Raw genomic sequence first — 16,916 nt, 5'->3', positions numbered from 1 at the left:
CACCTACATCCCACCAGGTAAAACATCCCAGTCCTTGAACAAATACTTTTTTGGTTATCACAGAATATTGCCTATAAAACTTTAATCCTTGGAGATGTTAACATAGATTGGAATGACCTAAATATTCCCTGCCCCCCAACACAGCATCAATCTCCACGGCTTTTCCCAACTGATCTCCACTCCCACTTACCTACTTAAAAACATACCCAAGTCCACTTTAGATTGGATCCTCACTAACAAACCTCACATGTACCATAATCCCTGTACCACCTCCAGCACTATAAGTGACCATCTGCCAACTCGCAGACCTAACCTCTACGGAGGCTGTAGAAAACTTACCATCTTTAACCCAGACACTCTGAATAATTATCTTTCCTCTATCAACTGGTCTTTCCTGCACCCTCTGCCCATTAATGAAGCTGCATTTAAATTTAACCATTTTTCTTGACATCCTGAACTCCCTGGCTCCCTTAAAGAAAATGAAGGTCAAATCCAACTATGCACCCTGGTTCACTAGAAATACTCTCTCCCTCATGGAAAAAGAGATAAGGCTTGGAAACTCTAGTTAAAATTTAAATCACCCTCACAGTTACAAGACTACAGAGAACTTAGGAACCTCACCAAAAAAAATCCACCATGATAAGAAAACTCATGAATTTTCCCCCATGTTTTTTATTACAAGGTTCTGAAAGTGGACCTATTATTTTGTCATTTCTGATAACTCTCTCATGTTCCTTAATTCATTCTCCAAGTGGATGTATTATTTTATTTCTGATAGCTCTTACATGTTCATTAATTCTTTCTCCACAACTTCTTTTAGTTTCACCAATATAAAATTTACTACACTCACACTTGATGGCATAAATTACTCCAACACTTTTGCAAGTGTAGCGTCCTTTAATATAAAACCTTTTATCATTAATTTGTTCAAATGTATTTCTTATATATTGGCAAATTGTGCATTTGCCACATGCTATAGTTCCAAATTCCATTTCTACATTTGTTATTATTTCTTTTGGTCTTTTATATATACTATGCACTAAAAACTCCTTTAAACTCCTACCGCTTTGATAGGAAAATTTGAGTTGAATGTCTGAAAGTGAAGAAACTTCTGTTCTTATAACATTCCAAAAATCTTCTAACATTTTTTGCAGCTTTTGTGAAAATGTAGTATATTTGGACATAAAACTATTGTTTGTTCAAGATCCCATCCCTTATGTAGTTCTATGCATCTGTTATCAACATTTTTTTATTTCCGGGATCTGTTTTTTTATGTCCAAATATTCTATTGTAACTATCCCTCACTACTTTTTAAGTATAGCCTCTATCTATAAATATATTCACTACTTTAGAAGCTTCTCTTTTAGCATCTTGCACATCACTGCATAGTCTCTTGATCCTCGAAATTTCACCATGTAGCAAGGCTTTTAAAGTATGTGAAGGATGAAAGCTTGACGCACGGAAGATATGACTAGGCTGTTGAAACGTTCTATAAATTTGAGTTTTTATTTTTTCATCACTAAACCCTACCAAGGTTAAGTCTAGATAATTTACTCTTGTGCCTTTCTGTAATCCATCATATTTGATTTGAAATATATTATTGTTCATATATTCTAAAAATGTGTTCACTTCATTTCTTCACCCCTTGCAAATAAATATAAGGTCATCTATGAATCTAAAGTATTCTATAACACAATTTCTATAAAATTCACTTCTATATATATGACTATATTCTACCATCCCCATAAATAAGTTTGCATACATTGGGGTGAATGCCACCACCATAGCTGTACCTTGTAGCTGTTGGTATAATATATCATCAAATTCAAAAATATTGTTTACCTAGCAGAAATACACCAATTCTTTTACATATCATGTTTTTTGGATTATCCCCCATGAAATAACTTAATGCCTCCACACCTAGATTATGGTGCATCCTAGTATATAAACTTGTGACATCTAATACCAGAAATACATGTCTGGTGCCCAGTATATACTTTCCAGTTTCTTTAATAAGTCAAATGAATCTTTAATGTAAGAGGGCAATTTAACAACTGTTTTTAATAAATATTCATGCAGGAAACAACCTGAATTATGTGTAAAATAGCCACTGGCTGACACAATAGGTCATCCTGGGGGATGTGTTATTTTTTTATGTATCTTAGGGACACAATAAAATCTAGCCATTGTACTTTCTTTGCTAGAAAATTAGTCAATAACATCTGTCTTAGAGAAATAATTCAGGTGCACACCCTTATATAATAATTGCTCATACTCAGTAATAGCCTGAAAATATTTCTCCTCATTAATTGTACAATAAACTTCCTTATTTCCCAGATGTTCCATACACATTGTATAGTAATCCTGATTTTTCATGATTACTAATTTGCCCCCTTTATCTGAAGGTTTAAAAACCAAGTGACTATTTCACTTAATTGCTTCAGTGTTAACCATTCTAGCTTGGTTAGATTCTACATTTTCTTTTCCTTATTAAAGTCATATATTTCCTTATGTAGTGTTAAATTTACTGCTGTTTGAAAATGAGAAATACTTTACTTTTTACATGGCGGCATAAACCTGCTTTTCACTTTAATTTTACTTGTATCTAATTTACTATATGCATTGCTCTCCATTTCCGATACACAGAAATAAAAACTACAATCAGTTAATGAATCCATCGTCTCAGTCGGTATATTATTCTCAACATTTTCTAAACTAAAAGGTGCTCTTTAATATGCATCTTCCATACTAGTTTAAAGACATCACTTTTTAATTCATATAATCATATAAATACAGAGTATTTTCAGTTTGTGTGACAGAAGGCACATTTCAGTACCTCTAAAACCATCCTGTAAGAGTTAGAAGCTTTGTGAAGCCATTGAAGATAGTTTGCCTGACCTACAAAATGGAATATTTTAACTCCATATATAAAAGTAGCCATGATAATAATTTATCTTTATTTAGCTGTGAAAGCAGCAACAACTGACTGTTGCTTTACTTTTTTGGTGGTTATTACATAACTATATTAGCGAGTATTATTCACCATTTCCAAAAGTATCTATTGATGTTAATGGTCATCCCTAATAGCCCTTATAAGCTATGACTGGAAACTGAGCAGTATGACAGGAAACCCTCCCAAAGTGCTTCTGCCTGTCTTATTCTCAAAGGGTTGGGGAGTGATGATCCTCCTATGGGTAGAGGAATGATGATCAATGATGATGATGGTAAAATACTAAAAAATAAAAGAAGTATTAATTTCTAAACAAATTATAAGTGCTTGATTACTCTGAAGTCTCAGCTGGAACTGCCAATAGTTTGTCGTTCTTTTTTCCTGATTTTAAGGAGACTCGGCTACCAACTATACATGCACACAGGTCTATAGCACATCATGACTAGGGAAAGCTCGCGGTATTACAATGTGGTTTGTCATGTGACACACCTGACCCACAAGCATAGCACTCATTTAGTACCTCATGCCCTGGTTATCCATGAAATGATATAACATGATATGACATGACATGGCATGATATGACATGATATGGCCTTACATGGCATGTCATGCATACATGCTTCTTTTCATCAGAACATATCATGAGAGTGTACTCCTCTTTGTACCATTCTGTCTGTATCATTGAGAAGGTTATCTAGGGCTGCTGTGTTAGTAATACATGTCCCTTACGTCACAAAAGGTGTGATGGTATCTGGCCTTTCACTCATTTCCCCCTGGTTATCCTCTTCCACCCATACTGCTAACTGAACGAAGATCAATAGATCACAAGAAGACACTCTGTTTAATAATATTCATCAATCTCTAGTTCCTGAAAGTATACCAAAATCTATAACGTATTTAATAATGACAGGATTACTAAATTGCCAGTGTAGGCACCTTGTGTTTGTGGAACCAGTCCTGCAACCAGCACTGTTGGCTTAATTAAATCCCATTTCGTCAAGAGGATACTAATTGCTTGTTTGCTAGTTAACTTACTTTGTTTTTTGTTAAATACATTAAAATATTTATCACACTGGCCCTTTACCAGACCTTTACCAGACCCTGCTCAGGGGTATACACTGAGGAAATAGAACAGAAATAGACAAAATAAACAGCAATTTCTGAATACAGAAGTTGCCAATGGCAGTAATAAATATTACAGTTTAGTAGATATACAATTAGTTATTCAAGGGTCATCAAAGCCATTAAAGCGGTAGGCAAATGGGGTATACACCACAAATGTAAGCTCTTTTGGTGCTCAATCAGAAGAGTATTCTTACCTTTTTTCCTGTCTTCCCCTGCCAAAGTGTCTAAACTAGGCTCCATATAAGCTTATTTTAACTCCCCCCATATTATTATTTACACTCCTCCTTCTTTGTTAAAAGTGTATCTGATATAGTATCTCCCTTGTCTAAATTCTCCTAATTTCTGCCTACTTCTTTTGACTTTTGTATTTCTCCTAATTTCTGACTGTTCCTTTTGACTATAGGACTCACTCATACTTTATCTATCATCCTGTTCCCAGGTCTCTGATTGTTTTTCTAAACTTTTTTATTGCTTACATGCATTCCCTGATCTAGGTCAGCCTGCTCCGTTCGCTCTCATTACACTTGGGATCACTCTGTTCCCTTACCCTACCCCCATTCCCAACCATCCCTGCAACACCTAGACTTGTACCAAAGCCTCATTACATAACCACCTCCTCCTCACACTCCAACCTATCACCTTGCTACTCCCACTTTAGCACTTTCACATTACAGATACTCCCACTCCCTTACAAACTTAATACTTCCTTTCCAATTTTGCGCTAATAAAACATTTTCCACTGCACTACCCAGTTCTCTTCTGATACTAGATAGCCATTCACTAATCATGTTCCTCCTGTAGCTTCTAGCTCCACTGTTCTTCTTCCTTTCCTTCCTCACCAGCTGTCATTGTAACTTAAACCATATTCAACCAACTCCCATCAGCACCTGCCTACCTACTATAAATAACAATAATCATTTCTACACTATCTCATCCTCACTATTCCAGTTCTCCTATGTCTGCCTTCTCAAATTCTACATCCTTTCCACCACTTCCACTTCTCCAAAACTGAAGCTTAAACTTTCCACTTATGACCTCCACACTGCTCAACCAATCATTTTCTACATTTCTTTACTCTCTGGTGACATTCATTCAAACCCAGGCCACCCTCCCCTACCACTCTCACCCTCTCTGCTAATATTACCCCCACATTCCCTCTGCTATTGACAAACATTCCCTCCCCTCCCTCAAAACAACTAACCGTCCTCTCATTAAACACACAAGGCTTAGTCAATAGAACTACCAACTTTCACTCCTGGATAGCCTGTAACAAACCCCAAATCCTAGCCCTATCAGAAACCTGGCTTACACCCCACATTTCAGATACTGAAATCTTACCCCCCAAATTTAATATGTACCGACTAGATAGAATTCCAAAAAAAAGGTGGCGGTGTCACCACATTCTGTTCTGAACAGCTTAATCTCTCCACACTTACTGTCTCCATCCCAAACATTCAACCTGCCAAGCTTCTTATTTTAAACTGGCACTTAAATACCCACAAAAAAATTTGCTATTGTATCCACCTACATCCCACCAGGTAAAAACATACCAGTCCTTGAACAAATACTTTTTTGGTTATCACAGAATATTGCCTATGAAACTTTAATCCTTGGAGATGTTAACATAGATTGGAATGACCTAAATATTCCCTGCCCCCCTACACAGCATCAATCTCTATGGCTTTTCCCAACTGATCTCCACCCCGACTTACCTACATAAAAACATACCCAAGTCTACTTTAGATTGGATCCTCACTAACAAACCTCACATGTACCATAATCCCTGTACCACCTCCAGCACTATATGTGACCACCTGCCAACTCGCAGACCTAACCTCTATGGAGGCTGTAGAAGACTTGTCATCTTTAACCCAGACACTCTGAATAATTATCTTTCCTCTATCAACTGGTCTTTCCTGCACCCTCTGCCCATTAATGAAGCTGTATTTAAATTTAACCATTTTTCTTGACATCCTGAACTCCCTAGCTCCCTTAAGGAAAATGAGGGTCAAATCCAACTATGCCCCCTGGTTCACTAGAAATACTCTCTCTCCCTCATGGAAAAAAGAGATAAGGCTTGGAAACTCTGGCTAATATTTAAATCACCTTCACAGTTACAAGACTACAGAGAACTTAGGAACCTCACCAAAAAAAAATCCACCATGATAAGAAAACTAATACATCCAAGCTCAAACTAACCACTACATCATTCTTAAAAGATTTTGGAGTACTATTAACAAAATTCTCCATCCTGGTACCCCCACTACCCCCAACCCCTTCCTTAATGACACCGCAACAGAGACTGCAACACTTGTTAACAAATACTTCATAGAGACTATTGCCAAGCTCATTCCTAATAACTCCTCTTCTACTACAGATGCCTGTAACACAACCCACTCTACCCCTCTCATTCAGACTGCCAATGCCAACACTTTCTCATTCAAATGTCTCTATTTCCTACATCAGAAAACTACACCTGAAACTTAAACCCTGCTCTCCCTCTACTGACAACATTCCTCCTTAGTTCCTTAAAATAGCTGCTGACTCTGTTGCTTTTCCTGTCTCTATTTTATTTGGTAGATCCATTCAAGAATCCATAGCTCCTGACCTCTGAAAATCTTTCCACACTATATCTCTACACAAGGTTGGAAATTAACTGAACCTAGCAACTTCAGACCCATTGCTATCCTCTCTCCTCTGTCTAAAATCCTTGAAAAATGTATCCACTCTCAACTAATTCCATATCTTATCTAAGAAAATCTCCTCATGCATACACAACATGAGTTTTGCCCTAAACACAGCACTTCCACTGCCCTTATTTCCATCTCTGAAACTGTTGTTATGGCCAGAGGCAACAACAGACTTGCATCTTGCCTGTTCCTCAATCTATCTAAAGCATTCAACACTGTTTTTCACTCTCTACTCCTCTCCAAACTAACCCATCTCAACCTCTCTCACACTGCCCTCATCTGGTTCTCCAGCTTCCTCTCTAACAGACAACAATCAGTTAGATGGCTTAACTCTTGTTCCCCTTTCCTCTCTATCCAAACTGGAGTAACCCAAGGCTCCATCCTTGGCCCTCTGCTATTCAACATCTTTACTAATAAACTCCATACTTTTTTTTTTATTTTTATTTTTTATTTATTTAACATTTGTTTACCAGGAAAGTCTGACTTGGAACAAAGCCAATTTTCAGCAGACACCAAGGAGAAACACTCCAGACACATGGGAGGAAACTGGAGCACCCAGACGAAACCCACACGGATGCAGGGAGGACATGCAGACTCCGCACAGAAGGCACTCCAGCTGAGAATCGAACCAGAGAACCTCTTGCTGTGAGGTGACAATGCTACCACTGCACCACTGTGCCATCCTTCTTGTGGTCACTCCTCTATTGTCCAACATGCAGATGACTCCATATTGATATCTGGCTCTAAAAACTTGGCAGACCTATTAACTACTACACAAAACTCCTTTTCTTCTGTAGAAAGATGGCTCAATGACAATCAGCTCATCCTCATTCCCAATAAAATAAAACTCCTCCTTTTTCTTGCCTAACTCCCTCTCTCACTGTAAATCTACCTTTTCAACCTCTTCTCTCAACAACACTATTATAAAAGTTGAAATACAAACTAAACTCCTCGGCACTATTATTGATGAACAACTAAATTTTGACCTACATGTCCAACAAAGCATAAAAAAAAAAAAACACCAGAAATTAGGCCTACTTTACAGAAATAAAAAATTTCTTAGTGCAGAATCCAAATGTGCCTTTGCTCAGACTTTCTTACTACCCACCCTACTCTATGCCTCTCCTGTCCTGACTAACCTACAATCTTCCCTTGTTCACAAACTCGAATCAACATACAAAAAAGTTGCTAGATTTGCTGTAAATCCCTACTCCTCCCACCACTGCCTGGCCCTACAGAAACTTCACTGGCTTGAACTCACACATCAGCTTACTCTCACTCAACTCCAAACTGCTCGCTCCCTTCTCAATAGCCCCATTACCTGCCCATCACTTTCCAAACTTCTGTCCTATTACACCCCCAATCATTCCCTTTGTAGTTCCAACCAACTTTTATTAGAACCCTATAAACCCTGCAAAATATTGCCAAACACATTTATAAATTGTCTCTCATAGCTGGAATAAACCCCCATTACATATCAGAAATATAACTTATGCCAACAACTTTAAAAAATACACTAAAAGATCACCTGCTTAACTCCAAGATCTGTCACTTTAATCACCCCACTTAACCTCCCATATAACTCTGTCTATTCACATTCTACAACCTCTAATTAGGAAGTATCTTGGCATTACTTCTAATTCTTCTAAATATTAGAACATCCTAGCTTTTCAGCACTGTGACTAAACTGTTTGTATGTTTATATTTTTAGTACTCACTTTCTTATGTGACAACTATAATTTGTTCTGTATACCAACATTTCAGTTTGTACTCTATTTTATCTTATGCATAATGTTTCTTTTTGCTTTTTATTGCTGTAGAAGTTATTGGAGCTTTTCACCTCGGGTCTCCACTGAAAATGAGTTTTTGTAACTCAGCTGGACCAAACCAGTTAACAAATGTGAAATAAAATAAATAAAAAAGAGCTGCTGATCATCCTTAGAAGCATTGAGCTACTTAAGCAGATACAATCTAGTGACTGCTTAAATGACACTCTGTGTGATGAACTGCAGCAAATTGTTATTGTGGCTCTTCACTACAGTTTAACGAAAGGTATTTTAAAAGTGTTGCAAAGACACGTGTTGCATAGATAATACCTCTTTCCTGATCCTGACCATTCCCTGAATGTAGTAGAGCAGTAATAGTAATCCTTTAAACAACGTACTTAAGACCAGTCCAAAGGCATGGCCTGCACATTTTATGTAAAATTAAAGCTCATTTTTATAAGACTCCAGCTGTTTCTGTTGTTCTTTATCAGATTAAAACGTTTTATATACAAAATAATAATTTTAAGAAGCTATTAAAGGTAAGTTAGAACCAAACAACTGAATTCAGACAAGACAGTTCTCATTGCAGCAAATAGGGTAAATCAGAGGAAGCAGAAAATTAAGATAGAAGGAAAATAGTGGAATATGTTAATAGTTTAAAGTATCTGGTAGGGGCTGTTGAGATAAAGGGAAGTCTGTATGGGAGGTCAAGGCTAGAAACAGATGGGCTGCAGTGAACTGTCACTGACTATCAGGGGTTGTCTGTGGCAGAAGAATACCAAAGCAGCTAAAAAGTATGTTGTACAAAGCAGTGATGTGATCAGTGCTTCTGTATGATATAGAAACCTAGGCAGTGAAAGCACAGCAGCTGAGGAAACTATAGGTGATGGAAGTGATGGAGAAGTGAATGCTGACCTGGCTACATTCAAAAGCACCTTCCATCGTGATGATTACACTGCTTATGTGGAATCATTCACTGACAAATTCTATGCATGTGTAAGTAGATGTACACAGAGTCAGATCATGATCAAATGGCACCATAGGCACGGTAATGGATCAGGGCCTGCATCCCCCCACACAGCCATTTCAGCATCCCAGTACTTGGCTATTTCTCCCTAGTTACCATGAATATTGTTCAAACCTGTCAGTGCACTTATTTTCTTCTTTACTTATACAATGATTGTAGATATTTAGATTTAATTCTAAAACTTTTATTTCAAATTTTATAGCACTAACACTGATAGCCATCTGCTTAACAAACCAATACAGTCTCTTAGTATGAACAACAGTAAATTTCTCTGCCCTTGAAACTCACATTAATTGAAACTGCACTGAAACTCATACTCATAGACAATGAGTCTGGCCAGTGGTGGATTAAGTTTACCTTTGGGTTGTTTTCAAACCGTGGTCCCCTTGCGCACATTTTTAGGATCATGCATATATGCATGTGTTCTTTGATTCATCTTCCTGATTGTATTAAATTATATTCCTTGTATAATACAGCACCACTTGTAAGTGTGTGTGCGTTTTAAATTTGTAGTTTTGTACATTTTTCCGGTAAGCAATGAAACAAAATGCATGAACCAATAATGACAAAACTGCCCATTTCAGAACATTTCAACCATAAAAGGCCACCCAAACTTTTGTCATTGCGATCCACCAATGTCAGTCAATATACATGATCTCTGCAGAAGTAAATGTCAGCTGAATTATTTCACATTAAAGAGAACGGCTAACAAACATCTTTACATTTCAGTGTTTCATCTACAAATTCAGTGCTTGCTGCCCTTCAAAAATAAATTGCCTATATAACATTAACAAAACAAACAATAAATAAAAAATAAAAATTGCTGTACTGGTAATATTGCAATAGGAAATCATTGGCAAACTGACAACATGTTCATAGTTACTAGACATCTCATCCAAATGAGGACATACGCAGGAGTGAAGCATCCCCATCTACCTTTATACTGCACAGTAGTATCAGTAATCAATCTACCTGTTGTGGGAAGAGAATCCACAGTCTTCTGCTCCAAATGCAATTGTGCTACCTCTTGAACCACTGACACTGAACAACACAGCTTTGAAACTCTATGACTGACATTCACAAACTGTAGTCCTCATTGAATAACAAAAATAAAATAAAATTAAATTAAATTAAAGGAGACCTGGCAGTTGGTGTGGATGTATGAGGTACTTGCCTGCCCTTAACTATTAAGGTTCAGGGTTTGACTCTAAGCAGAGTCACTTTACTAGACAGTGACACTAACTGGAGCATTTTACACGCACACACACACACACACACACACACACACACACACACACACACACACACACACACACACACACACACACACACACACACCCTACCCCTCCATCTGCTCTAAAGGAAAGAGCAGCTGTTTACACACCAGAACATATTTGTGCTGCATATCCACCTCTCCAGTTCTACTGTGTAGGGTTTAGCTGACAGACAATGCCAGCTTAGATGACATTAGTGCAATAAGGAGGTAAGGGAAATCTCTTGTGGGTCCTAATGCTTCCTGTATTTGTGGAAAGATCCTGCGTTGTTTTTTCCTTGTTAGTTTGTTTGTTTTTTTAACTTACTGAATATTCACTCACCAGAACAGTTTGTGCTGCATATCCACCTCTCCAGTTCTACTGTGTAGGGTTTAGCTGACAGACATTGCCAGCTTAGATGACATTAGGACAATAAGGAGGTAGGGAAAATCTCTTGTGGGGTCCTAATGTTTCCTGTGTTTGTGGAAGGATCCTGCATTGTTTTTTTTTTGTTAGTTTGTTTTTTATCTTACTGAATATTCACTCACCAGAACAGATTTGTGCTGCATATCCACCTCTCCAGTTCTACCATGTAGGGTTTAGCTGACAGACAATGCCAGCTTAGATGACATTAAGACAATAAGGAGGTAAGGAAAATCTCTTGTGGGGTCCTAATGCTTCCTGTGTTTGTGGAAGGATCCTGCATTGTTTTTTGTTTGTTTGTTTGCTTTATAAATTACTAAATATTTTTTTTTATATAGTGAAGCGGGGGCCTGCCAGCCAAATCTAGGCCCTCCTCCAGCCAACACAGGCCCTAGGCAACTGTCTATGTCACTTAGTGCTGGATTCCGCTCTGGCTGTATGGATGCAGGTATACTCTTCAGAATGAGATATGACAACAAATTCAAAAATAAACCCCTATGGTGGAAACCAAATATGAACACACTATAATAAAAGAAAAAAAATTCTTTGTACACAAAAATAAATCTAACTCTCAAGATGCAAAAAAGCTCTTGATAAACTAAATATGAACACCAGATACTGACTAAATCAAATTAAAACAGATGTGAGGTACAAATAGCCATCCAGGTGAAAGACAACCTTAAATCCTTCTTTAATCATGTTAAAAATCTGAGAAACAATGCCTCGCATTGTGCAGAGCTAATAACAAATGATATCACATACTCAGACTAAGAAGTTATAGCCAATCTAGCATCAGACACATTTAGCTTAAATTTCATCTCCCACCCCTCCAGTATTCTTAGATCACATACTCACACCTATGCCTCTCAAATCACCCAAGTTCTCAAGGCGGTATGTAAGGCAAAAAACACAAAGTCTATGTGGCCAGGTAACATACCAGACAGCCTACTGGTCAGCCTGATACATGTTTTTTCTGATCCCCTGTAGAGGCTATTCAATATCAGCTTCAAAACAGGATTCATGCTTGATGAATGGAGGACAGCAACATTCACTCCCTAGCACCAGGGGCGGCTCGTGCTATAGGACTGCAGGACTGCAGCCCCCCCTCCCCCACATGAAAGAAAAAAATCTCAAGTCCTGTAACTCTGCACATGGAGTTCCTGGAACTGACAGAACGTCAGGCAGCTATGTTAGCAGTCCAAATAGGGGGAAAGGCATCTCTGCCCTGCAGATGCCCAGAAGTCTGTGCCATGACAACTGCATAGAATGGAAGAACGACAGACTGCTGCAGGCTGGAGCCTACTCTCATGGGGAAACCAGCTGGTAGGACAGTTGAGCCTTCTCACAGGGAGAAAACCAGCCATTAGCTTGCATGGGACTGAGGATACTGGAACACTGAATGGGACTGAATTCAGGTACTGCAGCCATTAGCTTTGAACTGGACTGAGAACACTCACTGAATTCAGTGAGTGTGTGTGTGTGTGTGTGTGTGTGTGTGTGTGTGTGTGTGTGTGTGTGTGTGTGTGTGTGTGTGTGTGTGTGTGTGTGTGTGTGTGTGTGTGTGTGAAATGCCCCAGTTTCTATATACTGGTGGCTAGGGAGAACACATGGTGGTGGGTAGAGAATACCTGAGGCTTGAACCCTGTATCTTGGGTGCAGGTAGCAAGGGCCTGAATTCCCTACCCATCACCATTTGTAAAAAAATTGCAGATTTTTGCCTCATATTTGTTCTGGTCTGTTCCTCATAAAATCTGTGGTTTCTGTATTTTTGTTTCCTTACACAGTCAGTGGTGCAGTGGTAGCATTGCTGCTTGACAGCTACAGGTTCTCTGGTTTGATTCTTGGGCCAGTCACCTTCTGTGTGGAGTCTGCATGTCCTCTCATCTTACAAAGACATGTGTCTGGAGTGTTTCTCCCCGGGCCTCTGTTGAAATTTGGCTTTTATTCCAAGTTAGACTTTCCTGGTTAACAAATATTAAATAAATAAATATGAGAGGCATTTGAATTTCAGACTTCATATTCTTCAGAAAGTACATGGTAATGCAAAACATTTTATTCTAGTAATGTTCTAAGTTTATAAGATGGATATTTGAAATTTGTTCCTATTTTTTTGGACAGCATTCCCCCATTGTTGGCTTTGGCCAGGTTTTTTGTGCTAAGGTTGAGCACTATGGCGAGAACTGAATTCACTGAATATGTTTGGGGGCTTTATTCCCCCATTACTGGCTTTGTACAGGTATTTTTTGCTAAGAGGTTGAGAGCTATGGTGAGAACTGAATTAATTAAATATCTTTGTGCACTATATTCCTCCATTATTGACTTTGTTCAGGTGTTTTCTGCTAAGAGGTTGACAGCTATGGTGAGAACTGAATTCACTAAATGGTAGCCATTTAAGTTTCAGTCTTCCTCTCTTTCACAAAACAGCTGATTTGGCATAGTGGTATATTGCTCTGACTGTTTTGCACAGGGTCCTGGGTTCAAGACTTGGCAGTGAAATGTATAGTGGTAACACAGCATTTTATTCTAGCAACTTTCCAACATTATACAAGCAATGTTTAAAATGTGTTCCTGGTTTTTGGGCTTTTGTCCCACCCGATAAATGTTTGCTTTTTCCAGATTTCTTGTGCTGCAAAATTCAGAGATACAGCTGAGTGTTGAGTAGATTTTACAAGGATCTGAGATCTGCAGGGGAACAAAAGTTTAGTGCTGCTTATGCTGAGTCCACTTGCATTGTTAATAGTGCAACAGGTAGTGTACTTGCTTTTGTTGCAGAAGGCTGTGGGTTCTACTCCCACCGTAGGTCAATGCATTGCTGATACTGTACTGTGTTGTAAAGGAGGTGGATGCTGTAGTCCTTTTTGGTGAAGATACCTAGTAACTATGAACCTGTTGTTTGCCATCCATTCCCTATTGCAATATTAGTAGCTTATCATTTTTTAATGCAGCATAACAATTTATTCCTCATGGGCAACAGGCACTTTACTTGTAGATGAAACAATGACATATAAAGTTGTTTGCAAGCAGCAACCACTCCATTAGTTACAGATTTCTTTAATGTGGAATTATTTAGATGACTTTTACTTCTCCAGAGATTGTGCATATTTACTGATACTGGTGGACTGCAGAAGTTTGAGTAGACTTTTATGATGGAAATTTTCTGAATTGGGCAGTTTTGTCATTATTGGTACATGCATTTTGTTTCATTGTTTACTGGAAAAATGTTCACAACAATAAATTTAAAATGGCCTCTTACAACTGTACTGTATTGTACAAGGAATATAATTTAATCCAATCGGGAAGGTGTATCAAAGAGCATGTTTATGTTTCGTGTGCAAGGGGCCAATGATTTGACAACAACCCAAAGTTAATCTTTAGCTGCCACTGGCAAAATGTATTTTCTTTGAATGTGGTTTTCAATGCTGGCTCAATGAATGTGAGTTTCAAGGGCAGAGAAATATTAATGCTAAGTTTGTTTTCACTGTTAGACTGCATTGCTTTATTTAGCAGATGTCTATTAGTGTTTGTGCTGAAAAATGCAAAATAAAACTTTCAAATGAAATCCAAATCATCGCAGAAGTAGAGCAGTATGCACATTATAGTTTTTATGGTAAATGGGGCGAAATAACCAAGGAATGGGACATTGGAATGGTTGCAGGGGGGAGGCTCCATTCGACCATGATTTTGTGAGGGGGGAAGGGCAGCAAACTCAAATACAGCCCGGGCTGAACTATGCCTCTCAACTGTCCAGATTTTTGCAGAATGAATAGATTTTTCCTTCTTATTTTTGGTTTGGTCCTCATAAAATTTGTGGTTTTCTGGCAAATCATCTAGGAATGAAGTCACTCAATAATGACAGACATTGAGTTTCAGACATCATAACCTTCAGAAAAATGCATGCTAAAGCAAGACCTGTTATTCTATCAACTGTCTTATGTTTATACAAGTGCAATTTTTAGTACTGTTTGTATGTTCCCCCAATATATTTGGCCTTGTCCAGATTTCCTGCATTAAGAGGGTGAGAGGTGCATGCAAATAAATCACATTATAGAATTAGGAATATCCAAACCTCTCAACTGTCCCCAATTCTGGCTCAAAATGTTGCTCTCCCCCAATAATCCCTTCGCAAAATGGCAATTTTGGAAGAAAACATGGAGGGTTTACAATTATAAATAACTGTAATGATCTGAGTTATAGATTACTTTTATTTCAGAAATGCATGTAGATTCTCTTATTTTGTCAGCTGCTCAAGTTAACAGTACTAATAATAAAAAGGTGTCCCTTCGTTGACAGGTTCTCAGCTGTATTGTGTGGCAATTTTATATTTTTGCATCACATTTTTGGTCCGTTTTTCATAAAATTGTGATTTTCTGGCAAATTAGTGGCAAATCATTAAAGATTGAAGTTAGAAAATAATGGCAGACAATTGAGTTTCAGATTACATACTCCAGAAAATTCATACGAATGCAAGACCTACTACTATTCTATTATCTTTTTAAGTTTATAAGAGCAATATTTAAAAATTGGCCTTATTTTTGGGCCTGTGTCCCACTTCTGTGTATGGCTTTGTCCAGATTTCTTGCTCTGAGGTTGAGAGGTATGAGTGTCAGAGCCATCACCATCAGCCAGAGACATTTCAAATTGTGACATACTTGTTGCACCCCACTCCCCAATGTAGTGACTCTGGATATGTCCAAGCAAGGCAAGGAGCAGTTATGCAATGTAAGTGTGCAGAGTATTCCCCCATCCAAGGTAGACACAAGTATGACAGTGGCTTTTCATCTGTCCTTGATTTTGCAGAATGTTCTGGTTTTCCTTCATATTCTTATACTGTTAATTTATGCTTCTTATTATTCAGAAAATGCATGCTGTCGCAGTGCCCTGTTGCTCTGTGTTTAAGTAGCAATGCTTTAATGACCATCGGGTAAGCTTGTCGGAGATTGTAAGATGCAAGTAAGCTTTAATAAGCATACTGTTAAAGAATTACCAACACTGAAAGCCTTTTTATTGTTGCCATGCAGAGAATATTTACATAACTAGATAATGTATAAGCTTTAGGTATTGAAATGCATATGACAGTATTTGAAATAAAGGACAGGATTACAGTATTTTCAGAAGCTCATTACATTTGTTGGAGACTTGAAGTCATCTTTGCAGGCTTTACCAGTAAACTAAACAGAACGCCACTCTATCATGTGTGGTCCATAACTTGTGCAGTAATCCTTTAAGCAATTTATCTTGAGCTTGTTTCTTGTTTGCTGTTCATTTTTTACTTTGATCATGTCTTCCCCATGAAACAAGTAGATAATTCTTGTCAGACAGGTCTTTTTTGGATAAGAAACATTTTTACAAGTGGAGGTATCACAGAAATTGCTACTTTCAGCATGTTACTTGGCAATTTTATAAAGCTGAATACAAATTATAATTAGAACTGCAGTGCAAGGAGAAGTGGTTTGAGTTGAGTGCTGCTTGATTTTTTTATACTTGATTTTGACTGGCATTCCAGTAATGTATTTAAAAAGTAATTTATATTTTCATGCCTCACAAACTTTGTGTTTCCATCTAGATTTTAAGTAAGCTGTCATGTAGCCAATGCACTGAAATATTTTTTTCTTCTACACTTCATTTTGTCTTGATTGGACTGTTGTAATGACGGTTTGGCACCCAGGGCAGCGCATTTAATTA

Source organism: Protopterus annectens, chromosome 2.part1 (assembly GCF_019279795.1).
Source record: "Protopterus annectens isolate FY-2018-M chromosome 2.part1, PAN1.0, whole genome shotgun sequence".
NCBI lineage: Eukaryota > Metazoa > Chordata > Ceratodontiformes > Protopteridae > Protopterus > Protopterus annectens.
This window is presented reverse-complemented; position numbering follows the sequence as displayed.